Raw genomic sequence first — 10,801 nt, 5'->3', positions numbered from 1 at the left:
GAAGGAAGGAAGGAAGGAAGGAAGGAAGGAAGGAAGGAAGGAAGGAAAGAAGGAAGGAAGGAAGGAAAGAAAGAAAAAGAACTTTATCTGAATGCCTCCCCTCAGCTTTATCAGGCTCCATTTTCAACACTCCTGTCTCCACTCCAACTCTGACTACCAGGGCTTTATTATTTCTAAACCGATCCGATTAACTCATCAAGTAATAGGACTTCAGTGAGAGAAATGCATGAAATTGGCAATTAGCATCATCAGTTATTCTAGATTTAACATTACCAATTTCTTAATACAAAGGAATTCAATTTCCTTTCATTGCTTAATAAAAATTAGCACCTCCAATTAAACTATTGGAAGTCATTCTCAAATACAAATCTACTACATAAGCTAAATTTTTCTTTCATCAGTTCTGAACATCATCTGACACCAAACAACTCCAATTTCAGATTCTTGAAGGTCAGTTTGTATCACTAATGATCACATTTGTGCATTTGCATTTCCTTTAATATTGTGTCATTTCTCAAATTCACCTCTTTAAGTGCAACTGGTCCTAGTAGTACTGCGTCTCTCCAACAGCGTGGATATGCCATTGTCATAAAAATGTCACAGATTTTCAAGGTTTGATTTTTTGTTTTAAATCTTCACAGGATATTGCTCCTCTTCGCTCTAAGAACACTCTGTGCATGGTTCTGCCATGGCCCTTAGCACACTGTGCTGTGATCTTTGGTTCACTAATCTGCTCCCCTCCTCCCCAGTTAAATTTTAAGTCCCTGGAGGTTAAGGACTGGGTCATAGTCATCTCAGTATTTCCAGGGCCTGGTAGAGTTCTTAGCAAGTAGTTAATGCTCTATAAGTAATTCATGAATGAATGAATGAATGGATGGATGGATGGATGGATGGATGGATGAGGTCTATACTAGATTTCTTAGTGTCCAGTTTGACCTAAGAAGGGTAAATGACCAAGTGGACAAATAAACCACACACCTTGGAAAAGAGTGGGCATGGAACTATTTTCCAATAAGATAGCCCTGGACCTGCCCTGTGCTTACTAACTTCTCATTTACCTGTCCTCTCATCTCTTCTCTTCATATTCTCTGGCTTCTATTGGCTGTTTCCCCATCCCTCCTCTGCTCTTCTGTCTGCCCACAGCTACTACCCTGGCTTTCTAAAGAGTATGGTGGAGCTTTGCATTTGAAGCCAACTTCAAGTCTGACAGTCTCAGACAGCAAACACCTAAACCCCCTCCCTCATCAAAGCCAGGGTGACAGATGAGCCTGGGCGAGATTTTCAGCTCAGGGGGAGGGGAAAAATAAATCAGCTGTCAAAATGTCAAGCCTGCTGACTTCCTAGGAAAGAGAGAGAAGATGCTTATACCACCAGACAGCAGGGCTTTGGTTTACATTTGCCAGCATTTGTACTAAATAGGGAAAATGTCAGATGAATCCCACGTGCAGGTTCTTTGTCACTTTGGTGTATTCCTGAGTGTGAAATTAAAACTCCAGAATATTCTGGACATGGAAGCTCATTTTCAGTTTTCAACAAACCCACTCAATGTGTAAATAAGAATAGTCAGGCAAGTAGTAAAATACGTAACTAAGTTTTAAAGTATAATTTTTAGCCCAGATAATTAGGTTGCAAACTCCTTGAGAGCAGACACCACATTTTTATAGTTCTTAGGTGAACAGAGCTGTATTAAATATATATGATTTTTTTAAAAATAACTTTTTGATTGATATACTCTTGCTTCACCCTATTCCCTGAGGTAGAGCCGTAGTACAGAAATCAGGTAAATGTCTTATCATTATTTACCAGGCTGCTTGACTGGAGATGTAAGGTTCTAGAAACCACACAAATCTTAATTGCACTGAATCCCCTTTGTGCACTGTGGTGCAGACAGGGCTCTTATATAAGGAACAGGAAGGAAAAGGGGGTTTATAAGTTCTGATGTTGCCTGTTTATCCATAGAATTATATTACTCACAGACATCTCAGTCATTGGAAATAATTTATAAAACCAATCCACGTAGGCTTCTACTGAAGGAGGATTCAATTTGGAACTTTGTCAAAATAAAGCCCTTATGACACTGCATGTGTCTGGGGAATTCCATTGTACTTTGTGACATAGTTCAGGACTTTATAAATAATGAGTTTGGTTAGACTTTTTTTTTTAAATCTTTTAATTATTAAATTTTTCACTGGAAAGTTAATAAGGTCAAGTATCTGACTCCATAACTCTTATCCACAAAAGTAAACTATCTCTCAAAGTGAAACTCTTAGGAAGTTAAAAAAAAAAAAAAGGCAAATCTAGAATCTTTGTTGCTTCTCATAGATGCAGAGGATCATTCTGGCTGTGCTGCATACAGCACTTCATGAGGTAGAGAGAGAAGCACTTGGTAAATCTTCATTTTTTAAAGATTTTATTTATTTGAGAGAAAGAGAGAGACCATGAACAGGGGGAGGAGCAGAGGGAGAGGGAGAGAGAGAATTCTCCAGTAGACTCCCTGCTGAGCAAAGAGCCCAAGGACACGGGGTTCCATCCCAGGACCTAGAGATCATGACCTGAGCCAAAGGCAGAGGTTTAACCGACTACTGACTGAGCCACCCAGACGCCCCGCACTTGGTAAATCTTGCCCATGAGATAATTCTTGAATGTCTTGAGCTTGGTTTTGTACAATCATTCAAAAATTTCTGACCATCTGAAGTATTGGTATCTCCATCAAAGTGAACTGGAATTTCCTCAGAGGGACTGTATTTTTGTAGTAAATCTGGAGCCACTGACTTCTTTGGATTTTTTTTCCTTCATTTCCTGGTATATTCCAAATGAAGAAATTAAGAGGGGTGGGGAGAAGCAACCTGACATCTGGAAGAAAATAATACCTAACTTTAGAGGCAAAACTCTAACAGGATTGATCCTGTTTCTTCCTCTCTGTGGGAATAACCAATGACTGCTTTAACCTCACTTCCTAGCAGTTTTATTTGATCCTGTGTGGTGCTTGGCAACAGTCATGTGGGGCTTCTGTGTAGACAACTCAAGGTAACTATTTGCTTTAAAAACATAAAAATAGAACAGTACAGGACTCAATTCTCTGTTGGAATGATAAAAAAAAAAGTTAAGAGAAAGTTCATATCTAAAGGAGAAGGATGGCTTAGATAATATGTTACCAAATTTGAGAAAATCTCTTTGGGTGTATAAAAGATAACAATAACCCTGGTACAAAGAAAACTAGCCAAAGATTGTCTATTACAGGGGCACCTGGGTGGCTCAGTTGGTTAAGCATCTGCCTTCGGCTCAGGTCATGATCCTGGAGTCCCGGGATCCAGCCCCGCATCAGTCTCCCTGCTCAGCAGGAGTCGGCTTCTCCCTCTCCCTCTGCCTGCCACTCCCCCTGCTTGAGCTTACTCTCTATCAAATAAATAAATAAAATCATAAAAAAATAATGTCTATGACAACCTGCTTCTCAATCTTCTAGGCCAATTTCCCCCCTGACAAGTGGATCTAGTGTCTGTTGAAATGAAACTGTGAAAAAAATGGTATAAAAAATAGGAGATATGCTTTGATTTATACGCCTATATGAAAAGTTGCCTTCTGTGTAATTTCATATGGTGTTTAATTTGTTTACTGGAAGAAGATTCTTACCCTAGACTGATGTGCTCAGGTGTCCACATTAAAAAATCTATAATCTACTTTCCATTCTGCTGGCCTTTAACTGATCAGTCCTCATTTCATATCTGCATTCATTCAACTACCCATTCATTTATTCAATGAATATTTACTGAGTATCCACTGTGGACTAGGCGCTTTGTCAGGTATTGGAGTTACAATGTTGAGCCAGCTCACAAATGACCTCATCCCCAACCATGGAGGTTACAGTCCTGGATGAGAAAGATATTTTTCTAATAGTCCCAGGAATAAATGTAAAATTACAAATGTAATAAGTGCTAAGAGATTATTTAATTAGATACATTAGTGTAGTCAAGAATGTCCAGGAAATGTTCTCTGAAAAAGAAAGGACTAAGATGCTAAATGAAAAAGCATGAAAGTGGGAAAAAAAGAAAAAGCAAGTGTGAAAGCAGCAGGGATTAGAGGAAAAGCTTTCTAGGCAGAGGAAAAAGCATGTGCAAGGCTAAAGCATGGCACCCTCACTTATTCAACATTTATCAAGTGTCACACCTGCGTGTGGGAAAGGGTGAGGGGTGGGAGAGGGTGGGAATTTCTTGCTCTTATGGAGCTTGCACTCTAGCGAAAGGCAATCAATTTTTTAAATTAATGAATGAGATAAAAAGGAAGCCTGTTACAGAGAATAAATGGGGACTGTGTTCTGAGGAAGGGCCAGTGTGGCTGGAGAACAGGGATTAAGCAGCATGTGGTTAAAGATGAGGCTGAAGAGGGAAAAAAGTGTCTGGCTAGGTAAGCCCTTACAGATCCTGTGAAGAAGTTTGCTCCTTATGCAAAAAGCAATGGAAAGACATCCAAGGTATTAAGCAGGAGGCTGAGAAGATATTTGTGCTTTGCAAAGCTATCTCAGCCATTGATCTGCTGCAATGTGGTGATCAAAATGGAGGTGAGCAAGTGGATACAGAGAAGTCAATGGAAAGGCTATTGTAATAATCCAGATGAGGGTGGCTTAGATCAGGTAGCAGTGAAATGGCAGACAAGTGGCCAGAAGGAGCCATGTTCAAGAAGTCCTATCAGAGAGGTGGTGATGGGCTAAATCTGAGAGCACATGGGTAAAGAAGGAGGTGTTGAGGACAATTTTAGATTTCTGGCTTGAGTAACTGGGTAGATGGTGAGGTTATGAACCCTGGAACATGACTAGAGCTCTCTTTGATCAAAAAACATCTTGAAATTGTAGTCTATATTTACCACCTCCACTTCCTTGCTCCCCATTCATTCTTTTTTTAAAGCTCTGGTGTATGAATTCTGACCACAATGGTTTCCTGTGATTGCAGGAAAAGTCACCCAATTTGGCTTTTTCACAGCCTTCATGACCCTCAGTCATTTTATATTTTACATATGTGTGTGTGTATATATATATATACACACACACACACACATACACAGAATGATTTTTTTTTCTTGAAATCCTCTCTTTCCTTGATTTTAATTATGTTTCATTTCCCAGGTCCCTCCTACTTTTCAGTTCTTTCCTATCTTTCCTCTTTGCTGGATCCTCTTTTTCCTTTCCTTATTTTTTGTTATACTTCTCAGTAATTGAAAATACTGTTTCAGGGAGCCTGGGTGGCTCAGTCAGTTAAGTGTCTGCCTTCAGCTAAGGTGATGATACCAGGGTCCTGGGATGGAGTCCCTCATCAGGCTCCCTGCTCAGCGTGGAGTCTGCTCCTCCCTCTCTCTGCCCCTCCCCCTGCTCATGTGCTCTCTCTCTCTCTCAAATAACTAAATAAAATCTTTAAAAAAAAAAAAGCATGAGACTTAAAAAAAAAGAAAAAGAAAATGCTGTCTCTACTTTCATCCCAAACCATCTCTTCAACTGTGACCTTGCTCCCCAACCCAAGTCCCACATTGCCTGCCACCTGGTAGACATTTCCCTATGGCTGCTGTCTACACTTCCAAACTCACCTGGCAGAACTGAACTCATGGTAAGACCTAATAAACCCACTCTGCCTCCGGTTTCTATTCATTGTGCTACTAAATGATGGCCCAGCTCCTAAAGCCAACTATTCTTTGAATCCTTCCCCAACTATAGACTGAGTCCTATTGAGTCTTTCTTCAAAAATCTTATGTGTTTGTATCTTTATTCCTCCCTATACGAATAAAGCCCCTTTGTTCTCACACCTTGGTTATTATGATAGTTTGCTCACCAACCTCCATGCCTTTGGTCTGATTTTTTTTTTCAAAGTGCTATCCTTAAATCTCTGGCAGAAGAATTACCTGGGGAGCTTTTAAAAAATACCAGTTCATGTGGCCTGTATTCAATCAGAATCGTTTTGGGTAAGGCCTGCCACTTTAATAAACATCCTGGGTAGATCAATCATATATAAATTATCAAGAAAAAAAAAAACTGTTCTAATCTCTTCCCACCCTGTTTTCTCCCTCTAGCCTTTCCTAATGAGTAGCTCCAAAGCATGACCTTGATCATGGAACTTCTATCATCACAGCTCTTCAGTGGCTCTTGCTTGGCCAAGCAAATCAAGTCTCATCCAACAGGACAGATCATCACAGTCCTCCAAGTTGTCCAGCCTAATCTTTACCTTGCCTTTCTCACCCTGTACTACAACTGAACTGTACCACTTGCCACCCCTCAAACATACCTATCACAACATCCTCATGCCTCTGTCCCTGGCCCGATGCACTTCAAACACCCAGAAAATGCCTGCCACCCTTTCCATTTCCACCTGTCATACTCGTACCCACTCTCCAATGTCACCTTCTAGATAGAACCTTCTCTCAACCCTTTCCATTTTCCCTCTCCCTTCCCATTCATTGTCCCCCAAGCTAGAGGGGACCTCTCCAGGATTTGAGCTCTTTTAGCAGGCTTTACATTTTGCTACTTATTACATAGTTATACACATACATCATTTTTCTTTTTTTTTTAATTCTACTTTCAAATTTCATGAAGAGACACATTTATAAAAAGATACTTTTATGGAGTAGAAAGAAAGTTGACCTGAGTTCAAAATTCATCTAGTGCATGCCCTTGGGAAAACCATTTAACTTCTCTGAGCTTCGTCTCTGTTAAGTGGGACAGTGTCACTTACATTATAGGATTTGAGTCAGTATAAGTTGAGGTATCTTGTAAAAAGCTGAACCATATGAAATTGCTTATATTCAATTATTTTCACTTCTAAAAATCGAAATTTCATTATATCTAGCAGTCCTATATTTTAGTACATTTTCCTTTAAAATACCATTGTGTCCCACACTGTGCCTTGCATCTACTTCATACATCAGCCTCTTCGCCCAATATATATGTGTATATTTATATATTAGGTATATATTATATATATTCATTATATTCATATAATTATAATCTTAGAAAAGAGATCAAGGGAACACTACACCAAGTAGGCAAAATCTTAACATACCTCCATGCTTACTCTTACCTGTTCGTTTTTCAAAGCAGGTGAACAAACAGCAATTTTAAGAATAAGCTAAAGCAAGCTCTTTTCTAATACAAAAGTTCTGTTAAATAAAGGTCAGCAGGAAATGTAACAACACTCATTGTCTCTTGTTTCTGGTCCTTCTGGGCATCACACAAACTTGCTCAAATTCCTCTCCTAGCATTACCTTACCTAGAGTTTATCTAACTCACATTATACCTCCCCTGCCTGGAATCTTTTGTCATCAATCAGAACAGCAACGAGGCTTCCAAAAGCAACTTCTAAACAAAGTGTACACATCTGGGCGCTTCAACTCTGTTTCTCTACCCCTGCAATAGTATGGAGAAACCTCTTGACCAATTCACCCTAAGGGAACTCTGAGCTTGAGAAAGTCAGTGTTACGTTGTTTCTATAGGAGCCAGGAAGGAATTGATGTTTTCATGTTCTTACTTAGTGTTCACTCTTCAGATTTATCCGTCTTTTCATGTTCTTACTTAGTGTTCACTCTTCAGATTTATCCGTCCAAGGAAAGAGTCTTTGTCTAATGCTCCCTTTGTTAAAAAATAACTTGTCCCAACAAGGCATTATGCTAAAGGGTGTCCTCGAAGAGATTATAGATTATATATCACATTCCAGGGGTTAGGAGTGAGACAGATGCCATAAGAAAGGTACACAGTGCTTTGGGTAATTTTCATAGAGAAAGATTACACATCGAAGCTAAGAAAAGGATAAAGCTCCAAGAAGAAGCATCAGTATTAACAGAGTTCCAATCTACCTCTGTTTTTTCTTTTTGATACTTATGTAGCGGTTCTGTAACATTAAGCAAGTTAATTAATATCTCTGCGCCTCAGTTTCCTCCTAAATAAAGTGAAGCCTTAATACCTGCCGCCCAGGGGCAGGTGCTAGTACAGTGCAGTAGGCAGTAGCCTTTCAAGAAACGTTGCCTGTTGTTATGATTAGGGTGGGAGCAGGTTATCATGTCAAATGTTACAAACAGTCCAGATAGGAAGGGCTTTATATTTGTGATTTGGATTTTACGAATTCACTGGTGAAATGAGAGCTCACGTTCCAAAACAAGGTTAGGCATCAAAATTAGGTTCAATATCATTAAAAGACCAAGCAGATGGTGAGGAAGCAGGCCATTCTTTTTTTTTTTTTTTAAGTTTTTATTTATTTATTTGACAGAGAGAGACACAGCAAGAGAGGGAACACAAGCAGGGGGAGTGGGAGAGGGAGAAGCAGGCTTCTCCCGCGGAGCAGGGAGCCCGATGCAGGGGCTCGATCCCAGGACCCTGGGATCATGACCTGAGCCGAAGGCAGACGCTTAACGACTGAGCCACCCAGGTGCAGGCCATTCTTTAAAATAATTTTTCCTCAAAAAGTTAAGCAAGAGTGAGGGCAGTTGATAAAGAGCCAGTAAGGACGCAAGAGTGGTCTAGATACCCTTTCTTTTGAGAGGAGGGTCATGAGGGCCTCGTGGTAGTTGGTGAACTTGCGTTTTACTTCATTTTGTACGTTACACATGGAATTCACACAGAATTAATCTGAGTCCTACAACTCAGTATAGGAGGCATCACCATAAAATGGAGGTTTTTAAGACAGGAAAACTAAGCTCAAAGACACTAAAAGGCCTGTCCCAAGTCCCACAGCAAGTAATGTCAGAGCCAGACTTTCAGCCAGTTCCTCTGACTCCAGACCCCAGGCCACACTGCCTCACTTCACTATGAACACATCACCTCTACTTCTGGAGACTGTTTCACCAAGACATGGACCTTTCCAGAGAAGATTTGGCGGGCAACAACCATGGAGAAATAGCTGCTCATTTTTGATATGGTCACTGCTAACAAGACCTTTATTGAGCCCTTTGTAAGTGATAGGCACTTTACATAATAGTATCATCTGTAGCTTGTGAACCCCTAGCAAGATTAAGGCATGATGCTAGGCATTTGCTAAGCATTTTCTCATTTTCAGCTCAGAAAGACCCAAGTGCTCCTAATATTCCCATATTCTATTATACTTGAGAAAACTGAGGCTCAGAAAGAGTAATGAGTTTGCCCAAGGTAACACAACTTGTAGGTGGCAAAGCTGGGGTTCAAGCTGACACCAGGCTGACTTCCAAATTTTCAAGCACTGAATTTGACACCTGATGGCCATTTGACATACTTTCTGCTCAGGTGCCAATCTGCACGGGCCCCAGTTGCACAGGCCTGGACTGTGAGGTCCCAAGAGGGTCATGCCCAGAGCCCCAGGAAACAGAGGGAAGCACATGACTCACGGACAAAGGTCTGACCAGGACAATCTGCTTTCCTGTGGATTAACATCTATCTCTGCTCTCTCCTTACCTGCTAAGTAAACCCCTAATGCACAGTGCTGGCCCTCATCCAGATGCTGAGCAACGTTTACAGATAAGATTCTAAATACTAACTGTGGAAGAATGATTTGACACTGTTACCCTTACAAGCTTCCATACCGAGAAGGAGCAAAAGGGAAGGGAGAGTTAAGCAAATGAGCACAATGTTTTGTAACAGACCTCACATATTTTCCTTAACATATCATCAAATTGTTTTTCTATTTTCCTGCAGTCTTAGCTTTTGAATAACAAAACCTAAAAAGTGATTCCATTCTTCTGCCACCAATCTCTAAGATAATTCAGGTTGACAACCCATTTCTGAAAAAATATAAATTATGTCCCAATTCTCTTTGCATAATACTTTCCATAACCTAATATAGAGCAGTGGCATTATAAGCTTTATTTCCTTCCCACCCCATTTTCCCCAAATCAGCCTTGATTTGAGTACATGAGGATTTGGGGGGTACATGAGCTGCTCTCCTATAAAATCACCTTTCCTTAGTCTAGGTAGATTTTGGATCACAGGTCCTCCCATTTCTGTAAGTTTTTGTTGTTGCTGCTGTTGTTTTGTTGTAGTCTGTAACTGTTTTAACTCAAGCAAATATAGTAATTTTCCTGGCTTTTGCTTCCCTTAAATTGTAGATATTTAAACACTCTATTACCCTGAAATTATTATAATTTGTATTCGGAAGCAATGACTTAATAAGTTACACATTTTATGCCTCAGTAGTCTGCTAGATTTGTGAATAAATACCAGTCAATTCTGACAGCACCTTTAATGGTGTTCAGATTTCTTTCTTCTTTCCTAGGTAATGCAGTTTGATGTTATCCATGTTTCAAAGGCATAATAAGAGCTAAGGAGTTTCTTACTGGTAGTTCTTCAATAAAGATAAGCAAAACAAAACAAAACTGCCCTATGCCAAAGTGTTATCTTGGCTAGAGTTTTATCACTATTTGTCAAAACACTTCCACTAAAATGACATTGAATTAATTCTATTTGCAAAAGCAAATCATTTTTAATAAGAATTTAAAGTGAAATTCAAACTGAATCTTCACCTAAAACTTGAACTTCTAAATTGCTGTTCATCTAAATTCAGTTAAGATTTATGACAGAGACAGAAAATATGAGGAAGAAAACAGATTTCCTTATTATCATAACCTAAGTGCCATCTGGCACCGTGCGAGGGGAAAGAAAAAAAACAAGAAATCCAGTTTGGGGCTAGTCTTGGTCTAGATGTGCTTATAGGATTTGATGAAAAAATCATGCAAGATGAACTAGATATTGGCCAGTGCAGACTTTTAGGAAGACCTGTTGAAAACAAAATAAAAAAACAGATGTATGGGCAAGCCACTCAAATGCAAGTAATGATGGGGACAGTGCCTCAGAGACCGAAAGGGA

General features: G+C 39.8%; 1 protein-coding gene across 6 annotated transcripts in view; it reads left to right on the top strand.

Moving 5' to 3' along the window:
- Window positions 1-10,801, top strand: part of KCNMB2 (potassium calcium-activated channel subfamily M regulatory beta subunit 2) — a 226,203-nt gene that overhangs the window by 6,932 nt on the left and 208,470 nt on the right. The window lies entirely within an intron of this gene.

The sequence above is a fragment of the Callorhinus ursinus genome, unplaced genomic scaffold (assembly GCF_003265705.2).
Source record: "Callorhinus ursinus isolate GAN/ISIS: 27379988/994484 unplaced genomic scaffold, GSC_fseal_2.0 scaffold1, whole genome shotgun sequence".
In the NCBI taxonomy this organism is placed as follows: Eukaryota; Metazoa; Chordata; class Mammalia; order Carnivora; family Otariidae; genus Callorhinus; species Callorhinus ursinus.
The sequence above is the reverse complement of the archived record's forward strand: the minus strand, read 5'-3'. Positions and strand labels throughout refer to the sequence as shown.